Source organism: Miscanthus floridulus, unplaced genomic scaffold (genome assembly GCF_019320115.1).
Source record: "Miscanthus floridulus cultivar M001 unplaced genomic scaffold, ASM1932011v1 fs_369_1_2, whole genome shotgun sequence".
NCBI classification, from domain to species: Eukaryota; Viridiplantae; Streptophyta; class Magnoliopsida; order Poales; family Poaceae; genus Miscanthus; species Miscanthus floridulus.
This window is the reverse complement of record NW_027096658.1, coordinates 22,223-33,539: the sequence shown is the minus strand read 5'-3', so window position 1 is coordinate 33,539 and position 11,317 is coordinate 22,223. Positions and strand designations below refer to the sequence as shown.

At 43.7% G+C, this 11,317-nt stretch overlaps 1 pseudogene; it reads right to left on the bottom strand.

The window, feature by feature from the left end:
• Positions 1-1,963: 1,963 nt before the first annotated feature.
• On the bottom strand, positions 1,964-10,728 carry LOC136531542 (uncharacterized; annotated as a pseudogene).
• Positions 10,729-11,317: the final 589 nt, after the last annotated feature.

Below are 11,317 nucleotides of genomic sequence, written 5' to 3'. Positions count from 1 at the left end.
TGCATGGTATGGAATTCCAGTGCCCATGACACCACTTGGAGCATGCGTTTGGTATGGAATTCCAGTGCCCATGACACCACTTGGAGCATGCGTTAAGTTAGTGGCGGATCCGGCCCAAAGTGTTAGCTACAGCCTGTGGGGTGGTCATAAAAGGCTGTCTAAGGAAATTGTTTGTGGATGGTGCGCAGCAGGTTGTGGTGACTGGTACATGGTTGCTGATGCAGGAGAAACCGCAAACCATGCTGCCATGATGCTTGATTTGCCTCTGTCATAGTTCTCCTGGGAGCACCTGATACAAAGTGAGAACACTATCAATAGGTATGAACCCTTTTTTTGTAACACAGGTATGAACAAAATTGATTGTTATTCAAACCAACCAAAAATGACTGATGAGAACATAGCACATCCAAGCTAGGACAAGGTACATTATCATAAGCAAGAGAAACAGTGAAAAGGAGACGTGATTTGACGATGTTTTTTGCTATGCAAGGAGTCTAATTCATTATCAAAACTATTTCAAATCAAGAGTCAAAAACATTATGCAATACTAACTCAAAGGAAGTTGTAACTACATGCAAAAATAGTCTATAAAAAAAACCAGAATGCCAACTACACCCTTTGCTTGATGTGGGATTCCAAGTGTTGCACTTTGCTAGTGCCATGAAGGGGTGACATAAAGTGAGACTTCTTTGCCGCAATCACGATGAAATGTCAAAAGTTCTGGAAGAATCACATATGTCAAAAGAGAAAAGGGTACAAATTTTTTCCCACTATTCTTTTGATTTGATAAAAAAATAGTCGTAACGGAGGGTTGTAAGAGCATATAGAGAGGCTAGAGTAGTTTAGGCAACAAATTCAAGCAATTGGAGATGTTGAAGATTGGCTCTGTATTTACTATTTAGGTAAACTAAGTTCCATTCCTCCAATAAGCCAGCTAAGCACAAGACATGTGGTTTATGGAAATTTTTAGGATTAAGTCCACTTTTGGCCCCTCAACTATCATGCTGGTCTAATTTTGACCCCTAACTACAAAACCGTCTAGTACCGGTACCCCAACTATCAAAACCGTTCACTTTTAGCACCTGGGCGGGGGGCAAGGCTGTTTTGACCGACGTTGAGCGGTTTTGACCACGCCACGCTGGCGTTGACCGCCATGTAGGACGCTGGCCTGCATCTCAGCGACATGTGGGGCCCGCGCCCACCGCGGATGCTGGGCTTGATGACGTCACCTTGCCTCCGCTGCCCACCACGGTACCCGACGCCACCGGGGTTGCTGCTGCGTACTACGCGGACGCCGCGGCGGACATGCACGCGATGCAACACATGGAGGCGTTGCCCGACTTCGCGGCGGCGATGCGGCGGGAGGAGGAGGAGGCCATTGACGGCGACGCCGCGGAAGGAGAAGACGATGCACACGGAGCGCGCGAGGTCAGCGAGGCGAACCCCGACGTCACGGAGGTCGTCGCGGTCGGGCGGGGAGGGCGGAGGCAGCGACCTTGCCCTCCATCCACCCGAGAACCAGAGCAAGGGAAGGGAGAGGGCGAGCAAGAGAGGGAAAGAAGAGAGAGAGAGAGAAAGGGAGTCGGAGGGAAGGAGGGCGCAGGGCGGCGCGCGGTGCAGGGCGAGCGAGATGGAGCAGGGCAGCGGCGTTCACGGAGCAGAGGGATTACAGAGAGAAGAGGGAGCAGAGGAGATGAGAAGGCAGGTGTGGGCGAGCAGAGCAGGGTGGCGGCGTGACGACGGCTCGTGGCCACGGCTCCGGCGCGGTGGAGGGCGTTGGGCGACTCTGTGGCGGTCTTGGCTGCGTCGGCGCAGGCAGGGAGATTTTACCGACCGCCATGGCAGTCCTCTTCCAGAACTACTTCGACGGCAGGCGACGAGTCGGCGGACTCACCTCCTCTCCCACCGTCGGCCCGCTCCCCTCGCTTTTCTTCCGTCCCACCGCTCTGCTCCTCGTGCGGAGTCACGCGTTCGCGGGAAGGCAGCCAGCCCCGACAGCGGCGGCGCAGTGGCGACGACGCGGAGGCGACGACGCGGCGGCAGCGGCGCGGCGGTGGCGGCCGAGGCCGCTGGGCGTTGGTCGGGCGCGCCTGCGCGGCCCGGGGACGCGGAGGCCACGTGCGTAGCGCGCCGCCGACCGTCCAGTAGCTCGGCCTGTCTCGCCAGGTGGCGCGTCGCCGCGTGCTTTAGTTGTTGAAGTAGCAGAACTTGGTCTCTCGGCTGCCGCACCACGGGCACGGCAGCGGCTCGCCGCCGCCTGCCGCCGTGCCCTCCCTACGGCCCCGGCGCCTGCTTCAGGGGCAAATGCCTCTTCGTCGGACGGAGGCGGGGGAGGATGAGGAAGGACCGTCGCCGTCGGCGGCGGAGGCGGAGGCGCGCCCTCGTCCGCGGCGCGGTGATACTCGTCAGGTGTAGGTCGGAGCGGGATGGCTGGGGCCCAGGGTGGGTATGGGGACGCCGGCCGTCGCCGGTTTTTATACACGGTTTTATCCCTCCCGTCCCGTGCATCTACATGGCGATCAACGCCACCGTGGCGGGTCAAACCAGGTACACGTCGATGAAACAGCCACACCGTGTCTTAGGTGGCAAGAGTAAACGTTGTCAAACTTGAGGTTCCTGAACCAGACGGTTTTGTAGTTGGGGGGTCAAAATTAGACCAACATGATAGTTGAGGGGCCAAAAGTGGACTTAATCCAAATTTTTATATGCCACTGAATAAATTTAGATATTTTATCTTCAACTTCGCCCAAGTGTCATACTGTAGAACACAAATTTAATTAGCACAAATTGTGGATTTCCTCTAGTTCACAAGCAAGAACAGTTTTTTTTGGCGATCTATGCAGGAGAGCTGCGTGTCATTTCATCATGGCACTCGCACGAGGTTTAGTCAATACGGCATTCTAGAAAATAAACTAGGGAAACATGACAAGCAGCCTCAAAACAACCAAGGACCTAGGGATCCAAACCACGACCTAGCAAGGAACTCGTGTAGGGCGAGGTTCCTGCCATACACCGTAGATTACTCTCATTGGCCACAGATTGAAGGCAGCACCTGTATGCTAGGCCTAGCACCTTCAAAAACACAAGCATTTTGGTGCTTCCATAATTCCAAGCAACTAAGATGATCAGACTATTGAGGTCTTGCGAGAACCCCTTGCAACGCCTTTGATGGTGCCGCAGCACCAACCAGAGAAGCGTATATTGGATCCTTGAAGAAAAAGCTTCAAATCCTCTCATGTGTCATTTTTTATACTAACATTACAAGTTTATTTTAAAAGGTGACCTATAATCATTAGCAAAACCAAAAACAAACAGCACAGCATCCTTAATAAGTTAATATGCATAAGCTCAAGTTACAGAGTAACAGGTCTTCAAAGGCTTACTACTTGTTTTAGTTTTTCCGTAAAACATTTCCTAGAAATCTTCGGGAGATATTTAGGCTAATCTTGTGTTGTGAATACATGCGTTACTCTGCAAAAAGGTGTTTGATTCTCCAAACTCCACCAAACATGTTAGCAATGCCCAGCTTTGATTATCCAACTCCACCAAAACATGTTAGCAATGCCCAGCTTTGATTATTCCACCAAATGCAGGGTTACCACCAAACCAATTGTATACCCTAGCAACATGGCTTCCACTTTGCAAGCATTCATCATTATTGACTATCAATAGATCTTAGTGAACAATACACTTGATCTTATTCCTCAATAAAATCAGGTGACTACAAGACCTGTAGTTAATAAAAAGACGGGGCTGATTAATCATAATTATATATGTTATTTGGTGGATGGGGCAAACGACAAGCTTATGCCAATCTCTGAAGGATGGCACTTTGACAACAGACTAAAGCCACAGTTCATGGAAAATAGTAGTGTGCAAGATATTTTTATTACATTAAAGAGCTATGATCGCAAGTAATGTGTACCTCTCTGACTGCCCGAAGCAACTCCAGCAGAGGCCTTGTGTAGAACCTGGAATGTCTCCCCTAACATCTGTTGCTTAGATATTTGTCCTCGAGGATCGCAATATCCTTCTTTTTCTGCAGTGTTTCCATCTCTAAATTATGGAACTTCTCATCAAACTTCCTTTTGCATTCAGCCAGCTCCTTTTCACACTCCAAGATAATTTTTGCCTCTGACAAAATCCAAGTAGAGATGTTGATTAGAATATAGCACCACAAGGCATCCAATGTCACTGTGCCATTTAGAATTTGAAGAGCATAGGGAAATCAGACAACAGTAGAGGGGTTTAAGAAAGTAACCTTAGATATATGTTTCTTGGTCATCAGATCATGCATCAGAAGCAGCCGACTCATTTCAATTGCTAATGGATCTGATTGAGTTACCACTTTCAAGCATATATTGTCCAGAAGTGGAGCCTGTTGTTGTCTGGTTGTTTGACTGCTGCTGAACATTTGATGATCTAGGGCTGTCTAACCAAGCTTGTGCTGGAAAACTATTCCTGCCAACTGGTTGATCCTGATGAGCAACAGTTTGACAAGTCTGGGGACCACATAGTTGTCTTACATGTGGAGTTAATAAGGATGAATTAGAGGCATTTTGCTGCTCGGTAACTTGGACAGGTGGCGAGGTGGAAATTTGCTGCTCGGTAACCCGAACAGGTGGAGAGGTGCGATTACTAGACATAAGCAATTGTCTACACCCATTGGTAACTGGATCTGACTGGAGTCCATTTTCAGGCATATGCTCAACCATGGAGCTTGTCTGGTTGGCTGATTGCTGCTGAATATTTAATGTCCCATGGTTGTCTAATCCAGTGCTTATTGAACAAGTATTCACACCAGATTCTTGACACGGATGAGCAACATTTTGACAAGTTAGATCATAAAGTTGCAGTTGTGTTGACGGTTGGACTAATGTTGCTGAAGTTGCAGTGATGTTATGCTGTTCAGTGACTTGGCCAAAGGAAGAGTTTGCACCACTAGATACTTCCTTATTAGCTGCAACATCAGCCTGTTCCATTTGATTCACATTAGCTGAAGGCAGCCTTTCAGCTTTAGGTTCCTCCTGTAAAGAAATTATGTCAAAGGATGTTAGATTATGATCTTCCATTGGTATTAAGCTGGAATAAGTTCAGTTCCAAGAATGACTGTCACAGTCAGATCCTACTGATAATTTTTGCCTTCACTGAAATAACATTTGAAAACCAAAAAAACATGATAACATTGAGATCTTGTCTGATGGTTCAGCTTTAATTCATCAGAATGATTTGTCACCGGCAAATCACGCTATGATCGAAACATGACTTCTCAATCAAGCTACATAGTAAAAACAGTGTTTTTGCGCAAAAGAAAAGGTAAAGTTCTTGCCACCCATTGTCCATGTTAATGATAATTTCTTCCAGACCACAATAAATTTAATTATTATATAGTAATGAAAAAAATGAGTACCAGCTAAATACCTCATCGTGCAATGCTGTTTCATGAATATTAGAGTCAGACTCATGTGGCAAATTTCTCTGGGACCCAGAACAAGAGCCTTCTAATGCATCATCGTCAGGATTCATGCACCTTTGCTTCTTTCTAACTGGAGGCTCATTTCCTAAATCAGCTGCCACTGCCTTAGAAAGTACCAATGTTTTATCAGTGACGAACCGAGAACAGGATCTCTCCACATTTCCCCCCTCATTTTGTGGTGGTGAGGAGACAGCAACTTGCATCCCAACTTTTTCACTGAACTCAGTGGGTGCATTATTGGAATGTGAAGACATACTATCTACTAAGCCTTCAGTTGCATCAACAGATAACCCATCCTCTGCACCTCCATTTGTCTCTATTGGTGATTGTAGGTTTTCTATAATTGGCTCTGGCTGAAAAATATCACTGTCCTTATCTGTAACGGTTTCTTCAAGTTCTTTACTAGAAGCAATTGCTTCAATTTCAGTAGTTAGAGATTGCATGTCCAAAAATTTGAGCTCTTGTTTGCCTTCAGAATAAGCATGCACATGACACTCTGGTTTCTCCATCTTGAATCCAGAACATGTCATGGAAGTTCCATCAAACGTTTTCTTAAGGTAGCCAGCTGTAGCCTCAAATATCCAGCGTTCTCTTATTCTCTTCTCTTTGTTCCTATCATTTATTTGTCTTCTCACAAATTTTATAAGCTGAGACCGCATATATTTACGGAAAACCTTAAGCAAATGCTGAAAAATAGCTTAGGTAGCTTCATCCTGTGATAGCTTGTTGTTGGTATGACACGCTCATAGTGAACTCTATAAGAGCAAGCATGTTTTTTGAAGAATTTCCACTCCTCTTCCTTTATTAAAGTATTGAATTCCTTGCGGTCTTTACTCTGATGTAACAATTGGTTATCAAGCCTTTCTGAACAAACTTTCTCGATTTTTTTCAGTACTTGATGATAATCATGGTAACTAAAGCAGTTGCGCATCCGTTTCTCATGCCTTTCTTTTGACCTAATAGGGGAAGATGGAGAATAGCTCTGGCTGTGTTTCTCAGAATATATTCTATGACAAGTTGATTGAATCACATTAACAAGTTGACTCTTCATTGAAGTGTCTCCTTGATGGGAACCTCTTTCAGGTGAAGTTGATTGCCATGTACTGACCCTCCCCTTGGTGGATGAACCCAACTTTTGAACACTTACAACCATACCCTTGTGGATAAGGTTTTCTAATCCAAATGGCTCATCCTTCCTAAACTCACCTTCTTCTAGTTCAGGGCTGTATGATGCTTTATCTTCTTCTCTCCTGCCTATATCAAGTTTCTCATGTTCATGTGATTTCTTGCAGGTTTCGTTGTTACCCATATAGAAGGTAGCGGAATAGGGAAGCTATGCTGTTGCCATGAACAAGATTTCCCCGCCAGTTTGGTTCACTCTGTTTTGGTATGCACCTCACTTCAAAGTATAAGCACTGGTAAACTGGCCAATATTTCTCCTAGACAGAAACTGATGCAAAGAGCACAGATGTCAATGGTAGGAAGGCACATTATAAACCAATCATTTAAAATATCATATTTCTTTTATTAGCTAAGAAAAATCTGCTAACAACATTCTTTAACTTGAGTGTAAAAGAATTCAATACACATATAATTACAAAACTTCTATATTTAAGACAACAACAAGAACAAGCATTTAAGTCCCAAGCAAGTTGGGGTAGGCTAGAGCTCAGACCCACATGAGCCACCCCCAAAAAGGTAAAAGAAAGAGAGAAAAAGTCTATATATACATGAGGGGATCTAAAGCTATTCAAGTATTCATGCTTCAAGTACATGGATAGCTGATTTCCACGCACTCCTACCTAAGGACAGATCTATGGGTATATTCTGTTGGAAATCACTTCTCTCTTGAGTGTATATCACAAACACACACTTGCTTTGTCACCAGAGAGAAAAGCTAGTGTTTGTGGTAAACAGTTAAGAGAGAGCGAGTAATTTCCATCATTCAAGTCCCATTTTACTGCCACCTCCCATGTCCATTCAGCCAAATCCTCCCTATCAAATTATCAACGCAGCATAGAATTCCGATATGCACCGGTACCTCTAGAGGTCTCCATCGGACAATGGGCATGACCAGACCAGCCCAGCTGGTGTTGAACAAGCTTTTCTCAATTGGTGCTAACCCTAGCCTATCATGCGTATTGTTATTGAACTCGGTCCTTTCAACTTCTATATTTATAAGACACTTAAAAAAATTGAAGGACCTCGATTCCTCGACTGACTCCCATGAGAAAAGTAGAAAAGTATTATTAGTGTTTATACTAAACAAACAAAGTCAAAAGAAACTACTTCAATCAATTCCAATCCACATTCAAGGCAATGCAAATATAATATTGTCTAGTCAGTTTAGATTGCTTTGAATGGATAAATGCCTAGAGATGTCATGTCCAGGTGGCATCATTATGGATCCACTGCTCCAGGTAAAGAAGAAAAATATTGTGTGCTGTTCTGTTTCACAATTCCCTGTCCGGGGAGAGTAAATTCAGTGATACAAATACAAATTAATAAAAACATAAAATTGGCATACCCTTCTAACAACACCAAACAAAGGTGAATAACAAGAAGATGACAAATCACAGATACATTTCTGTACTTCAAACACCAAAAACATAACTATGGCACCTTAATCAACAATTGTAATACTATCAGAATTTTTAGCAATAACTTTTCACCAGAACCTCCCTCTGCCCCTGAATAAAGTTGTCTTAAAAAAAAGGGCAGCCCCAGTGCACGAAGCTCCCGCTTGCTCAGGGTCCGGAGAAGGGTCCGACCACTTGGGTCTTTTGTACGCAGCCTTTCCCTGCATTTCTGCAAGAGGCTGTTTACAGGACTTGAACCCGTGACCTCATGGTCACAAGGCAGCAGCTTTACCACTGCGCCAAGGCTCCCCTTCTAAAGTTGTCTTAAATCAAACGTTTTTAAGTTTGACCGAATTTATAGAAAAGAGCGCTAAGATTTATGGCACCAAATTAGTATCATTAGATACACCATAAACTATACTTTCATAATGTGATCATTTGGCGTCACAAATATTTATATTTTTTTCTATATAAATTCGGTCAAACGTAGAAAAGATTGACTTAAGACAACTCTGGAAATTGATTTATCAGGGACAGAGGGAGTATCTAGGAGTTCATGAAAAGAATATGAGGTGCAGAAAATGAGATACTTGGAAACCGAAATGGGAAAAAAATGCAGATCCGGTAGCAAGAATAAATGTATCTGGTTCTAAAGTATGCTCGCAGTGTGCTTAATTGCCTATTGCCATGGAGTTAACATTACATAACTAAGAATCATATATCTATGAAGTGTGGCATGAAATGGTTGATATCTACCATGTAATTTAGTTATTTTGTTAACATGAAGAGTGTGACAGCATGGATGAATGAAAGAGGATTTGATGCACAGGAAAGGCATGGATGCGCAGAAAACAACATTTGCAGCACAAGGACCACATAAGAAAACACAAAACAGAAGCCATTTTTAGACTATAAAATGAGCCCATTGACTGTAAGACCATTTTGAAACTTTGGAACATGAGGATGCCAAGTACTACATCAAAGTCGATACAGGGAATCTAAGCACCTGACAAGATCAAGCAAGTCATGTGAACTGGTGGTGTACAGGGTCAAAATTGTTGAATAGCATTTAATGTGAGAAGAAAGTGAACGCGATCAGCACCTTCATGCCCTCTAATGCAGTTGGGTCCTGGTCAACAATGCACATAGCATCTATTACATGATAAATATTTTAAATAGGACTAGTGCCAAGGTGGAGGGGAGTTGAAAGAAGAGAGAGATTGGAGCAATGCATAAATCCAATCAAGAAGCAATGAAAATTTTGCATTGCGCTCTGTATGTAGAATAGTATCAGTGGCATTAAGCAATTTCTTGTGTGAGGATAATTATTGCTATGGTCCAGCTGTAGGAGTGGTGTTATAGTGTGATTTGTAGTGTCTACATGAGCAGATCATAGATACTCCATCCGTCCACAAATATAAGAGATTTTGTCCACAAATATAAGAATTGATAAGTAGCCAATCAAGAGTTGGACAGTAAGGAGTTTGCCTCATGTGGCATGAGATTTTTGCCTCTTTGCATAGTTTGTCCTAAAAATCACATAAGTCCTTAGATTTGTGGATTGAGGAAGTACTCCTGTCCTGTCCCTTTGTTAAGGCGTAATTTGTTTTACAAAAGTGAAAGAGTATTGCTACATACACAACCATTTGAATACAAGTCAAAATCCCAAGTTTTAAAATCACACGGATGGAAAGCTCATAATGCATTAGATGTGGTCTAGATGCATGGCTGTACTTGAGTTGTACTAAAAAAATTCCTGAACTAAAAGGTTGTATATATTTTTCGCCATCCGTTTGTGAAACTATAAGTATACGTTTATTGTAAAAAAAAAAACTACATATTCCAAAAATGTTTTCGAACTGTATTTGTTTGCTACCTATAAACGATATATGTCATTATGTTGTGAGAAGATAATAATCAAAGACTAACTTTGAAGGCCAGGTCGAAGATAAAATACCCCTTGTATACGTGAACGAAGGGAGTATAAGACATATTTGATCAGCATCTTCCATTTGGAATGCTTTATCAAGAAAAACGATCACTCGATGAACCAAGGTCAGCCTTTGATAGTTCATTACTTAAAAGTAATCCGACAAAAAATTGAAACTCCCACTAAAATCAAGGAGCTCGCGATCACAACAATTGAATTGAAAATTGAAAGCGCGGTCCAGTAAATTATCCGGATTTCAAAAAAACGAGTATCTTTTCATTTACACCCAACTAACTGCAGAACCTTGCCAAATAAAACCCACGCACCAAAACTCCGCCTGCACGTACCACATAAAACTCATCCAAACCGCTTGCTAGGCACAAAAAAAAAACGCTAAAAACCATGGCTGCGGCACCGATGGTTCAAAACTTCAGTACCTCAAAAGCTAGTCCCCTAAGCCGCTTCTCCACTACTAGAACGAGAAGCAACTTACTTTATAACATATAAAAAAAGAAATAACCGCATTCATGCAGGGAAGATTAGAAGCTCGCCAGCTCACCTACAAGTGGAGCGTCGCCGCACCCGGGTGACACCGAATCGGCGTCGCCGCCGAAGAGGGGCTCCCGAGCCGTGCGGCCAGAGAACGGGGATGGAACGAGGGCTTTGGACGGAGACGACACGGAGCGACCGAGCGAGCGGCGGCTGCTTTAGCAGGAGGAACCGCAGGGCGGCAGGGGTGAGTAGGGGAGGAGTACTGGGGGCGGCGGGTTCGGAACCGGAAACGCGAGCGTCGTGTCGGGCGCAGTGCGCTTCGGACCCTGGCACTGGAATCGCTCCGCAGTGATTGAATCTCTCACAACTAACGGGGTTACGAATTAGTATCTGAGACGGTAGCATTTTCGTTTATATTTGATAATTATTGTCTAATCATGGTTTAACTAGGCTTAAAAGATTCGTCTCGTAATTTACGATTAAACTGTGTAATTAGTTATTTTTTTATCTACATTTAATACTGTGTCCAAAAATTTGATGTGATGGAAAGAGAGTGAAAAAACTTGATCTAAACAAGGCCTAACATATGGAGTCGACGGTTATATGCTGACCAAACACCTCTCAACACATGTAACAACAAAAACTTTTCCTATAGACTTTGTTCGGCTTACCCTATATTTAGTTTGTTCGACTTTTTTTTTTTAGCCGGAACAGTATTTTTCTCTCACAACAATTCAGCCAGAACCGTGTTTTCAGCCAGTTTCAGTTAAAATTCTACCAACCGAACAGGCCTCGCTTCCCTACCGGCGTAATTAAAGGAAAGAAACCCAGAATAAAAAG